Below are 14,283 nucleotides of genomic sequence, written 5' to 3' on the forward strand. Positions count from 1 at the left end.
CTGTTACTCATACTCCCTTCCCCCACCTTAAGACTTGTGCCATATTATATTAATCACAGGATGGATGCTGCTCCGGTTCTCCCTCCGATCTTCTTTGAAGTACTTGAAAACAACATATTTTGCAAAACTTCACTCGTCTTTTATGTCACACAGATAAAGGATCTGTTTACGATGTGTATTTTCTTTCTCTTTTCCTTAAAGATACAACAAAGTAAGAAAAACCTCTGTTTTCTGTCTGATTTATATATTCAGAAAAGTGAAATTATTAGATAATTGACTTAAAAAGATTTTGATGTTTTGAATCTACTTGAATTTTCTTCTAAAAACATCCAGACCCTTATACTTGGGTAAATACTGCTTAGGAAGCTGCTCATCTGCTGTTAATGAGTGTGAATTGATGGAGTGATGCCTGGGAGTTTCAGATCCAGTATCCTAACTCTAGACAGGATTATTGTCCTGCTGTAATCCTGGATTATGTCTGCATTTTAGCTTTGAAAGTGCTAATTGGATTCATTTCATGAGATGAAGTCGTAAAATATTTAGTATTTTATTTCCATTACATTATTCCAGTCCATCTTTTACTCCAGAGATCTTCCTGCTTTTCACAACCTCTAAATAACACTTCATTAAATAACTATGATACATGACAGATTTTGACAGAAACTGTAATCTTACTCAGATTGTAGAAATGCTTCGGGTTACAGAAGGCAGCGCTTACCAACCGGCTCGCTTCTCGTGGAAGTCTGCCCCGAATCATAGTTAAAGAAGCATTTTATACAAATCCTGCATGCCACACCATCACAGCATAACATCACACACGTTTGTAATTAAGGAGACGTCCACGGCTCCAGCTTTATCAAAGTATTACACTATGTTCTTAGATCAAGGACACTGCATTCATTCCATTCTCTTTACCAAGTACATCATGAAGATGACTTTTTATCCTGACTGTTCTCATTAGATAATCTACTTGGCAAAACATTCATTCTGACTTGCAACAAACAGGTGGGTATTATAAGAGTGAAACAGACTCATACATTGTCAATAAAAATAATCCTAATAAGCTTTAGTGGCAAGTTCATGGCGGTTATAACATTTGTGGTAATGAATAGAATCTAAAATCCTCCTTCTCTCTTATAAAGCCTTAAATTGCCTAAATCTGTCTCATATCAGAGATATGATTCTTCCTAACAGAGCACTTCGCTCTTAAACTGCAGGTTTACTAGTGGTTCCTAGAATTTCTAAAAGTAGAATGGGAGGCAGATCTTTTAGTTATCAGGCTCCTCTCCTGTGGAACCAACTACCAGTTTTAGTCTGTGAGACAGACACCTTTCTAATTTTAAGGCTAGGCTTAAAACTTTCCTTTATGATAAAGCTTAGAGTGGCTCAGGTTATCCTGATCTATTTCTATAGTTATGCTGCTATAGCCCCAGACTGCTGGAGGACATAAAGGCCTGTTTTTCATCAATCTGTTTCATTCTATCTCTATTCTCCCATTCGGCAGTATTTGTTAGTTAAATCTCTAACATTATGCTCTCTCTAGTTTTTCTCGTCATAGTAGATTCATCCGGTCTATTCCTGTTTGGCAGTGAGATGTTTGAGCTTTGCCTTTTTTTCAGTGTACTCCTGTTTTTCTGACTGTGACTGGCTGGATGGTCTCTCTTCATCCTCTGACATTGGAGCTGGTTCAGAGCTCGTCTGCCGGGTGTGTTTCCTGGACGGGGCCGCCTATGGAGATGGTTGACAGTTGCCTTTTATATCCCTGCTTCTTTCTGTATCTCTGCTTCTATCTCCTTGAACCCCAGTCAGTTCAGCAGATGGCCGCTCACACTGAGCCTGGTTCTGCTGGAGGTTTCTTCCTGTTAAAAGGGAGTTTTTCCTCTCCACTGTCGCTACAAGAACGCTTGATGTAAGGGATTCCCTTTAGGTCAATTAGTCGATGCAATCAACTGGTTTTCCTTAGATAGAAAACTTTGAAACAACCTGACTGTATGATCTGTAAAGTGCCTTAACATGACATGTTGTGAATTGGCGCTATATAAACAAACCATATAATAAATAATCTTAAATATACTGCTCCAAAAAAGAAAGGGAGCATGTAAACAATATAATTACAATCAAATCAAACTACTGGGAAATCAAACTGTCCACTAAGGGAGCAGCACTGATTAACGTTCACTTTCACCTGCTGTTTGCAAATGGAATAGACAACAGGTGGAAATTATTGGAATTTAGCGAGATAAACTCAATAAAGCAGTGTCCCTGCACTTCTTAGTTCCTATGCATTCTGGATGACAGCCCAACGCTGCGCAGGATGCTTGGCATTTGCCAGAGAACAGGATTAGCAAATTCTTCACAGGTAAAAGCAGGTTCACACTGAGCACAGTGATGGTGAGATGAAGCCTTGTGAGGCATTGAACTTTTGGGCGAATCGCTTCAACGATCCCCACAGTTCATGAAGCTTCACGTGAACATGTCACCACCTACTGGTAGAGTGCGGAACTACATTAAGCAATATAATCTTTGATGTTTGCAATTGCTTGTGCTTCCCCCCCAATTTAAGTTCTTTTTAAAATTGTTCATGATTGGTGTGTATAAAAAAATATTTTGTAAGGTTGTGTGTGTAAAATATCTTAGAAAAGAATCTTTTAAGGTACATCGTTTTGTCATTTTAGTTACATAAGCTCAAGCAGACAGTGAAAGTACTTGTGCAACTTAGGCAATGATGAGCAGAGATGGCAAAAGTACTCACTTTCCGTACTTGAGTAAAAGTACAGATACTTGTGTTAAAAAATACTCTGGTAAAAGTGGAAGTACTGATTAAACTTCTTTACTCAAGTAAAAGTAACAAAGTACAGGCTTGTAAATTTACTTAAAGTATAAAAGTAAAAGTAGAAACCACTTTTTTCATGCCGTTGCCTACATTTTAAATGGATGTCTGCCAATAGGACTAGATCTCCGTTGTGTTCATTTTCAATCATCTCGTCGTCCATGCTACTATGCTAACGCCACCGCCACCAAGCTGCAATGATTTGCCGTGAATGAATACCACCGAATCTGTCGATTCATCTTGTAGTGGTGCGTCAAATGCAACGTAGATTCCCATCCAATTAGATTGAATTTGGTATTGATGACGTGAAAAATAATAACGGTAACTCCATTGAAATTATTCAAAACTAAAGTAACGAGCCAATTTTTAAAAATGTAAGGAGTAGAAGTAAAAAGTCGCCATAAAAATAAGTAGTAAAGTAAAGTAAAAATATCAGAAAAATCTACTTGAGTACAGTAATGAAGTATTTGTACTTTGTTACTTCCCATCTCTGATGATGAGCAAAATAAAAGGTGTTATTCATTTTAATTAAAAAATATATAAATAATAATAAAAAGATTTCCACTGTTTTAGGTTTTAATCGATTTCTTTCTTTTTTTTTTTTTTTAACACAACTTCACCAGCCTTTGTAAACATGCAGGCTTTGAAGATGCTGGCATGCATAAAAGCACAAGTACAATTGGGGTACTGGAGATTTTCCAATCAGGTTATGTTGGTCTCTGAAAGGTGCCACTGGACTTCAACTGCGGCATCTGCAGTCACATTTCTGGATTTTCTTGCCTCCATCACACTTGCATCTAAAGGATGCCACAGCTTGCTACCTCAGAGAGAAAAGCATTTATTAGCAAGTGTAATATGTAAAAGTGTAAAATGAATAATAGATTACCTCCAGTGGTACCATGAGAAGTGGAAGCCTGGGGTTGTTTCATCAAAGTTCTATCTAGAACTCAACATTGTGGCACATTCAGAGGTCAGTCTCTCAGTTGCCTCGATAGATTTAGTGTGGCTGAAAAAAAAACTATCGCTTTGTATCTGAGATAAAGGAGGGTATAGAAAGCTAGGATGCTCAAAGATTCCAACATTTGAAGCCTGTCTTGTAGTTGCCTGATGTTGGTCTCCAACTTCGAGTAAAGCTGGTGGTGCCGGCTTCGTCATCTCCTCCTGAAAGCTTTGCTGCAGCATTTTCATGAGGGGAAGGACTGTGGAGGCAGAAACAGTCTCCTCGGTAGAGAGCTCAACAGTAGCTTCATAAAATGGATGCAGTAAAGAAAGGCACCCTCCAACGAGGTCGAACTCCTCTGATGTTTAAAAAGTCAGAGTTCAGATCAGCTAATGCTGCTTCAACTGCTTCCCTTAACTCAGACGCTGGAACATAAAATATGTGCTGTTCCATCTGGCTTCCACCTCTTGCATCAGCTTCAGCTCTTGTAGCCCCAGATGACGCTGCACTTGTGAAAGCATCTCCTTTTAAATACACAGATAGACAATAAAAAACTGATTTATTATAAACTGCAATAATGGGAAAGAGCGTACCTTAGCAGTGGTGCTGCTTCTAAAGTAGGCAACCAGCTTCCATGCTTTGGCCCTGATGCCAGAGAGCACAGGGTGCTGCTCAAGTGACTTCTTCACCACCTGATTCATCGTGTGGGCGATGCAAATATGATGCTAAGGCTTCAGCTCCCTCACACAGGCAACCATATTAGGAGAACCGTCAGTCTCCTCTTTAGGGATCCACTGCTCCTCCATCATACATTTTTTCACACAAGCTATATTTTCAGCAGTGTGTGACTGGGGGAATGACTGCACTACCAGCAGCACTGCATTGAGAATCGTTTGTCCATCCAGGAAGTGGCAAGTTACAGATAGGTGGGCATCCATGTTGATGGATGTCCACATGTCAGTAGTAAGGCTAACAGCAGCCACCTCTCCTACTTTAGCCTTAGCCTTCTTCTTAGCAGATGCAAACCTTCCTTCCACCATGGTTTAAAATAAAAAATAAAGGTAGATCTAAATCATGAGGCAAACAAAGTACTCTTTCATTTAATAAATGCATCCATATATACCTGCTAAGTTGAAAGAACATAATTAGGATCCCATTTGGGCACAAATGCCCTGAATCCAACTCCATCCACAAAGCTGAAGGGTTGTGTATCCTTCACAAGGTCGATTAGGAGCACTCAGCTCTTGCTTCCTGGTGGCTGGTTACAGAGAAATAAATACAGTGTCCATTACCTGTTTTGATTGTCATTAATTTGCACATTAAAAAATTAGAATAGAAGAAAAATTGTGGTTGTCTATGTATACTATTCTAAGTACTTAAAATTTCTGGGTGTGGCTCCGGTGGCCTCCTTATTCTATTGCAAGGCATGGTAGTGCCTCAGCATGAAGGAGGTGTTATTGTATCCCAATACCTTGGAACACAATAAACACTTCACCTATAAATACATTAGGAGTCAATGAAAATAGACAGTTGTTGAAAAAAAAAATCTCCAATGATTCTTAAATAGGTTCGATTCAATACATTTACCTTACTTTAGTGGGAGAAATCAGGTTGAAATGCTCCGTCACACATGACATCCTCCTCTTTCTAGCTGGCTCCATACCTATCCTCTACCATTATCTCCAAACTCTATCCTAACTCTATCCTAACCAGGGGCGTTGCTAGGCACAAAGCTTTACTGGGGCACTGGCCCCCTAGTGCATATGCCCCTCCTTCCATACATAAATACAGACAAGCACACTGCCCAACCCTGATACATTCCTACCAAAATTACCAGTTGAGATATTAATGAGTATAAGAGCATATTTATTTTAACAAACATGAACATTTTCAACATTGCAGCTATAAAAAATAAGACATCAACAACTTTAAAAATAAAAAGTTTCCTTATACACATTCTGAAGTAATCATTAATTCCTAGGTTTCCGAGTTTTAGTTCAGGGGAAAGTTTAACTCAACCCGAACTAAGTTTTCCTTTTATTTTTTGAGCATTAAAGTGTACCTCCTATTTTTCATTTTTGCAAAGTGGTCAATCACTTGTGACTCAGCTTAGAAAGTTCTTCCTTTTCAACTGATAAAATAGCAAGATGATGGAGCCTATCTTGTCCCATTGTGCACCTCGGCCAAGTGTGGAGCCTTCTCAACACACTGAATGACCTTTCACAACTCCATCTGTAGACTGGGATTGTGAGGGAGATCTGGATGACCTGCTTTAGTGTTGGGAATATGATGTTATCAAGCAAGTTGAAAACACACTGCATATCCTTGATAACAAGGCTTTCTTTTTTAACCAGGAAAAGCTCAAACCATTTTGAATTAAATGAACGTTTTTTTACTCCAAATTTGCCCCAGGGGATAGTGGGACAACTTCACTTGTTTAGGACCATCATGCTTTCCCCCTAAGTCCCTAATGTCCCCTTCTTGTTTGTGGAAGCTGGTTGTTGCATCCTCATCACCTTCATGGTCCTGTCTCTCCTGTCTTTCACCTGTCTCTTGCCTGTCAGTCTCGCCTCCTCCTCCCTTTCCTACTCCAGCACCTGCATTCTCATTCTCTACAGCAAACATAAAAAAAAATGCAAATTTATAATTATGTAAATATCTATCATATTACTTATAACGTTCCTAATGTAACTGGTTACATTAAATCACTAATTCATTACGGGACCTTACCTCCCTCTCTCTCATCTTGTTTTACTGCTTCCCTGTCTCTGCTTCGTGTGAGGAATTTCCTGCTATCCATCTACAAACCAATGCAGTAATTTTCAGTTAGTAGCCTATAAATCATGTGGTTTCACTGGGAAAATAATAAAATTGACAGGTAAGAAACATTACCAGAACTAAAAATGCGTCGTGGCTGCACAGTGTCCCATCCAACTCAGTTGAGAGCAGCGCGTTAGTTTACCTGCAGTTCATGCAGTGACATGCGGTGACGTGGGGGCGCTAATACATCCTCAATTTGGAGTTACCAACACACTTGCTGCGCATTTGAGTAGAAATATACGTCTCCTTCCGTTGGAAATATCTAAATAGATGCATTAAAAAAATGTAATACTGTTGCAAATATTCATGAGATTTATACTGGGGCACAGCTCATTTATACTGGGGCACGTGCCCCAGTAAATGGGGTCTGGCGACGCCGATGATCCTAACTATATAGAGGATATAGATCTTTTTTCTACATAATGATTCCTGTTTTCTGAGGAAATATTATGAGCTTTAAATCAGTCAGGCAATATTTGGGTTAAATAGGTAGGGGATGCATTTTTCGGCAGGTTCCATATTCTAAGTTACTGAAATCTCTCCTGCTTAGTTTGATAAATAATGTGTCAAGAATGATGCAAATTTGCCCACATAATAATTCCTATACTCTGTGACTGTGGTATGAATTTCATATGAGTAGGACAATATTTGAGAAAATAGGCAGAAGATGCATTTTTTTTTGTCAGGTTCCATATTCTAAGTGTCAGAAATGTTATAGAATGGTGTTGATAGCATAAGCGAAAAAGGCCACCCACTGAGCAGAGAATATATTCATCGGACACTGAATGTAGCACATGGACTAAAACGTGGCTCCATCCAAGTAAAAATCGTATTCCTTCTAATCTTTCTGTCCACCAAAAATCTCAATTTCGGGGCATCCATGCAGAAGAAATACGAAAACATTAAGAATATCTCATACCCAGGTACTTAGAGATTCACTTCCAAACAGAAACCCCACATTCATATCTTCAGGTAACACAGAGTACATGTCAGACTTAATAATATTACTTCAGTGATAGTTTCAAGGTGTTGCTTTATTGTATATCTCGTACCATGTCTTTCGGTTGTCCTGTTCTTTTTTCATCTCGTTGCAGGTGATGAAGCAGACTGAAAATGTTTTGTCATTTCTATCTTCTTCCTTTCATCTTTTCTCTTTTTTTCTTTTTTCCCCTTTCTTCTTCTGTTTTTCTGCTCTACTTACATTGCAGTGTCCATATAAACTGTAAAACTCCCTGCATAATTATAATAAAGCAATTTATATGCATGAAACAAGTGGAGCAGTATGGCAATTGCCATACTGCTCCACTTGTGAAAGTAAAATCTGTTTGGGCTCTTTTTGGCATCAAGACAATTATCCTTATGCCACATTGCCAGACAGGACACTGTTAAAAAAAAAAAAAAGAATATCTCATATCTCAATGTGTTTTCTCATCAATGTACGAGAGTTTAGGGCAATGCACGCTTACACAACAGGGGAGGTAGTTCTTAGCAGGCAGGAATTTCTCAGCATAACAGCGTTTGGCAGTAATGGTGTGGGGTGGCATTTCCTTGAAGGGCAGCATAGCCCTCCATGTGCTCACCAGAGGTAACATGACTACCGTTAGGTACCGAATGAGATCCCAAGAACCCTTTTGAGCCCATATGCTGGTGCCCTGGGTTCCTCCTAATGCAGGACAAGGCTAGACCTCATGTGGCTGAAGTGTGTAAGCAGCTCCTGCAAGATGAAGGCTTTGAAGCTATAGACTGGCCCGCCCGTTCCCCAGACATGAATCTGATGGAGCACATCTGGAACATCATGTCTCAATCCATCCAACAAAGTTGGTGGAGGTTTTTTACCAGGTCAGGGAGGAAATCCATAATAATACCATCCTCCACCTCCTTAGGGACATGCCCAATGTTGAAGGGAGGTCATAGAGACATGTGGAAGCCACACACAATACTGATCCTCATGTCGGCATGTTTTAAGGACATTACATCAAAGCTGGATCAGCCTGTAGTTTCTCCACCTTAATTTTGTGTATGACTCCAAATCCAGGCCTCCATTGGTTAATACGTTTAATTTCCATCTGTGATTTTGTCGTCAGGACATTCAACTTTGTACAGAACAAAGTATTCAATGACAATATTTCATTTGTTAAGATCTAGGATGTGTTTTTTGATTCTTCGCTTTATTTTTTTGAGCAGTGTATTTATCAAAACCAGGAGGAATGTTCTTGGCAGAAAACAAACTAATTTAATTGATCTTTAGCAGTTCTGACAGGAGGAGAGGTCAGATTTTCAGAAAGATGCCAAAAGCAGTTTGATAGCTACAGAAATGTATTTGACATTTACCTTAAAATTTAAACTATGTGGTTTAGAGCAAAGTCTTAAATATTTGGAAACTATTGCTCTAAATTCTTGAACAGAAATCACTTTAGTATTTCTTTTTTTATGTGATTGGAACACGTTGAACTCTGAATACATCATACGCATTAATAAAAGCCCCCTAATGAATACTTTTCTGATGAGAAAGCAAAGCAGAGAAGGAAATGCAAGCATGGGAACCGGAGATGAAGCCAGAAAACCTGCACTCTAAATGACAAATAGACCACATTAATCAGAGTATGTCCGCCATCATTAGAGTAAACGTAAATACTTAAAGCCAAACTAACTGGAAGCGTCAGGAGAAGTAAGATAATTCCATTAGATTCATCGTTTCATCCTGATCTAGTTAAAACATCAATGTAAACACCTGTCGGAAGAGTTTAACAATAAATCAGTAACCTTAAAGGAATAGTACACCCAAAACATGATTAGCCTTCATTTTCTACTCACCCCCATGCTGAACAACACTCTGGAGTACTTTTTTGATATCTCAAATGCATCTGGAGATCTGGGAGGCTTCTTGCTGTCTGCTGACATTCAAATAATGGAGGTCTATGGCGCCCGAGGCAGAAAGGTCCATAAAAGTCCACAAAAAACGTGTCAATATTCCTCCATACTGCTCGTCCAATGTATTCCAAGTGTCCTGAGTGGGTGCGTCCATAATTTACTCGAAACGAAGTCATTTAGAATGTTTTTAGAGCATAAACAGTAGTGTATAGGATTTCCTAAAAGCGCGTTCACGGCGCTACGGAAACCGCGGCAGACCAAACCAGATGAAAGTGCGTATTCAGCGTCTGCTCTGCCAATAATGCAAGCGTAGAAGAAGAAATGTGCTGTTTACCTGTGCAAAGAAAGAAACAATGAAAGAAAAATGTCTGAGGACTTCAGTGTTGAGGAAGAGCATGAGTTCTTTGCCGAGCTGAATGCGCACTTTCATCTGGTTTGGTCTGCCGCGGTTTCCGTAGACTCGTGAACGTGCAGGCGCGTGCTTTCAGGAAATCCTATACACTACTGTTTATGCTCTAAAAACATTCTAAATGACTTCGTTTCGAGTAAATTCTGGATGCTACCCACTCAGGACACTTGGAATACATTGGACGAGCAGTATGGAGGAATATTGACACGTTTTTTGCAGACTTTTATGGACCTTTCTGTCTCGGGCACCATAGACCTCCATTATTTGAATGTCAGCAGACAGCAAGAAGCCTCCCAGATCTCCAGATGCATTTGAGATATCAAAAAAGTACTCCAGAGTGTTGTTCAGCATGGGGGTGAGTAGAAAATGAAGGCTAATCATGTTTTGGGTGTACTATTCCTTTAAGGGAAGATTCAAATCGATAGCATTTAGTTTCAAGCATGGACTTTGTGGAAGTTAAGGTGTCCTTTTTGCCAAAATGGGTGGATGGTTCTACATCATATATACATGTGTCCCCCTGGATTATGGATTAATCTCAGTTCTAACTAAATGCTGGGATCTGGGGTAGATTTTGAAACTGCATCTGGTTGCCTCACTGCTGGCTGCTCCTCTCAGGCTCCATGACCTTCAAACGTCCCTCTAATACTTAGAAGAACTCAGTGAGGAAAATCACTTTGCAGATGGTCGTTTTGGGGCAAAGCTGGCTTCTGCTGCCAACATTATTCAAGCTCTACACTGGTGGCAACGTGCCTCGTTAACACATTCCTCAGGAGCAGGCTGTGTTCTCTGCAACTGAATCTCTCAGATTAAAGATCCTAATAAATTTGAAATATATTTTTCCAGTTGTTTATGATATAGTGATGAAAGTGAAGCAAAGCGGCTGTTCTTTTCTAGCTAGAGTCTGAATTGGAGTCAAATTGGAAGCTAAAAGCGTTTTTTTATAAAAGATTCTTTGCTAACATTTTCCCACCCATCCTGTTTGCCTTTAGCCTGCTCATTTAAAGCCTATTTGCTGTAGAAAAATCAGCCATGAACACAATGTCTATATTCAGATTTATACATAAAAAGGTATAAAAATTAATTCAAGTAGCTCATTTTTATTTATTTTTTTTTAAGTTTGCTATTATAATTTTTAAAAAATGCATAAACATCCCACAGGAAAAAGGAAACCAACACACATATGGGCTTGGAAAAAAATGTAATTCACTCCCATATAAAAAAGTACACATACATGACACTTAATTAAATACACATTTCCACGTGTGATTCTTCACTCTTATTTTAAACTGGTGTCAGCAGCAGAGAGAGACTGTCGTATAAAAAGGCTTCAATATTCCCTCCCTTCTGGTCTCCTGACTGACCTCCTGGAACATAAACACATTTGCATAAATAAAAGGTGCACAAATAATAAATTAGAGGGAGATCCAGTCCATTTAAAGTGATGATTTCAACCAGCTCTCTTCTGAAAGGAACGCAGGCGTCAGATATTCGTGGAACAGCCGAAGAACAAAGATATAAATAATAGAAATGGAAAAACGTGGAGCTTCAAGGTATTTTCCATCTCGGCTCATCCAGACAGTCTGCATGTGGCTGCTGTTAGTTCTTGGCTTGCAGCTGCAGATTTACACAACTGTTGAGATCAGAAATGAAGCAGCGGCGGTTTTAGCAGAGTGGGCTGGACGGACACCCTGGGAGTTTTTTCCTTTTTTTTAAACTAAACTATTACAAAGTGCACTCCAATCAACAACACCTTCCACATTCACAACTCTGGACAAAAATAAACTTTTACACGGTTGATAAAAATACTAATAATGGACTAATTACGTACAAACAGCTCCCCCTGTATCTGGTGTGGAGAAAAAATCTTTACAGTGGGAGTTAAATAAATGTTCATAAGTTAAACATTAGGGAGTTAAAGGCTTTTACATGTTTGCTTTGGCTGCAGTACCTGCAAAGTATCCAAACTCATTTAAATGTTAAATTAAAAATACAATCTTTGATTCATTTTTTTTTTTCATTTGGGTTTAAGATGACAGAGCAACACAAATTAAAACCTAACTGTAAAATGTGAGAAAACTGGTTCATGATTGTCTTTTTTGTTGTTGTTTTTTTGCATTTTTACAAATCTAAAAGACATTTCTTTGCGTTCTGCTTCTTTTTCTTGTGTAAATCCCCCAAAATAAAAAGAGTACAGATTGAAGTTGTGAAGTTTCAAAACATCATCCTATTTTGCTATTGATGTTTTTTTTTCTATTTTCTCTCCTCCCTCTTTTCTGCCTCTCTTCCTCTCACCCCTTAATTCTTACCGCCTCTCCTTCTCTTCCCTCCCTTTCTGTCTTCGTTACATACGATTTGATTTCCTGAATATTTTTAACAGGTTTTTCAAGCATCAAATGTAACCTTATGGCAACACCCGTAAGGGTCTGCTTGTGAAATCATATCTGTTGGGCTATCATTCAACTCTGGGATGTCGATTCCCAGAGTTATATTAGCAAAACAGGAAACAGGGAAGTAAAAAGGACGAGTGATCATAGAAGCAGCACAGTAAAGGGAAGATTAGACTTCTGCTACCGCACACATCAAATGTCGCTTGGGTCTGGTCGCGAACCAGTTCTGCTGGAATGCTTCTGCACCATCAGTCTGGAATTTCTAGGGATGAACAGCAGTTTCTCGCCAAAGCCTATTCGAGAACTCTCGAGAACTCCGGTGGATTGCACCAAATTGAGACACACAGATAGCCAGAAAGGCATACCAAGGACCAATCACAGCTGCTTTTTGTCTGCACACTTCCGCTTGAGGTCTTTGCGGTTTTGTGACTGTCTGATGCGTAGTCAGGATTCTTTTTAGGTGCGCGACGACGGTTTTAGAACCTCTGCGCGGAGGCCGTGGTCGCACACAGAGACAGATTTGTCTGTGGCAGATGCTATGCATCAGAAGCATAAATTGGCCTTAACTCTGGAGGAGCTGCAGCTCAAGGCTAGTTTATACTCAGAAACCCGGTGGTCTGCGTGTGTCACAGTGAATGCAGACACTCTGCTGCACCTCTCTAAAATTGCAGCTGACCAGGAGACAGGAGGCCTCTGATTGGTCAAATCTACATCCGCTCTACACTATACCTATTTCCTGTTTGGTACCTTACCGCCTTCTTTTGTTTGTATGACCGCCATTGTGGAAAAAGACTCGTGAAGTTTGACCAGCTAGACAAGCGAGGCGCACGAGAACGCTGGGACTCTACTTCCACCTCAATCCCCGCTCTTTTTCACCCTCATGTTCCGCCATTGTTGCACAAACTTGCCCCCACTTCCTCACCACCTTGACCGTATCTAGACCCACAGCTAGTTCCTGATTGTCCCTCTTGCGTTGTGGCGTGGAATAACATAGTGCAGACCACACTTCAATATTGGGGATATATCAAAAATTAGGGATGCACGATATTGGGATTTTGATATCCGATATGCCGATATTTTAAAACTCATGTAGCCGATAACCGATATCGATACCGATGTTAAAGCTGGACAAAAATAAGTAGTCATTGAAAATAGCAGTTTTGTTATCCATTTCTGACACTTTGAAAAATAATATACTCAAATATATTTTCATATGCTGATATCAAATTGATTTTTAAAAACCGGTATCGATCTATTTTACTTTCAAAATCTCGTGAAATTTCATTGTTCTGTTACAAACTCTCGTGATATTTTGCAAATTCTTGTGAGATTTTGTTAGTAAAATAGAACGATACCGAGTCAATATATCAACATATAAAAATATGCCAAAATTTCGATGACATATAGCAATATTTCATTAGTAAAAGAGATTGATATGGTGTTTTTAAATGGCAATATATCAGCATTTTCCCTCGTCTTTAGAAGTTTTTAAGTCTGTAAAAAAGAAGTTTTTGAGGAAGAAGAAGAAGTAGTATTTATTTATTTTTTTTAGACTTTAGAAACTCAGAAGCTGATCAAATATCGGGTCAAATATCGGTGGGGTGGCCGATGTCCGATATTCAGTTTTAAGGCCGATACCGATAGGGGGCCGATTATATCGTACATCCCTATCAAAAATATCTATAACAAGCTCACTGCGACACACTGCTGCGGCCCTTCAGGTGGGAGAATCTGTCAACTGGACTCCAAGCATGGAGAGGTTGTCAAAAAGCTGCAGCAGAAAGGAAGCGATAAGGAATTCTGTTTACAGATTTTCACAAACCTTGAAGGACAGACAGTCAAGTAGCAGACGGTGCTCCAATCAAATTAGTCTAAAAATGAGCTTTTAATTTGAAACTTGCTGTTGTTAAACTAACACATATTCCCCTGTAAACCCCCTCCCACGGTCAGGGAAGCTGAGACTTCTGAAGGCCACACCTCTCAGATTCTTAATCATCATAAATCCCAAAACTACTGAACGTATTTT

The sequence above is a fragment of the Cyprinodon tularosa genome, unplaced genomic scaffold (assembly GCF_016077235.1).
Source record: "Cyprinodon tularosa strain WSP-4 unplaced genomic scaffold, ASM1607723v1 ctg98, whole genome shotgun sequence".
Classification (NCBI taxonomy): Eukaryota; Metazoa; Chordata; class Actinopteri; order Cyprinodontiformes; family Cyprinodontidae; genus Cyprinodon; species Cyprinodon tularosa.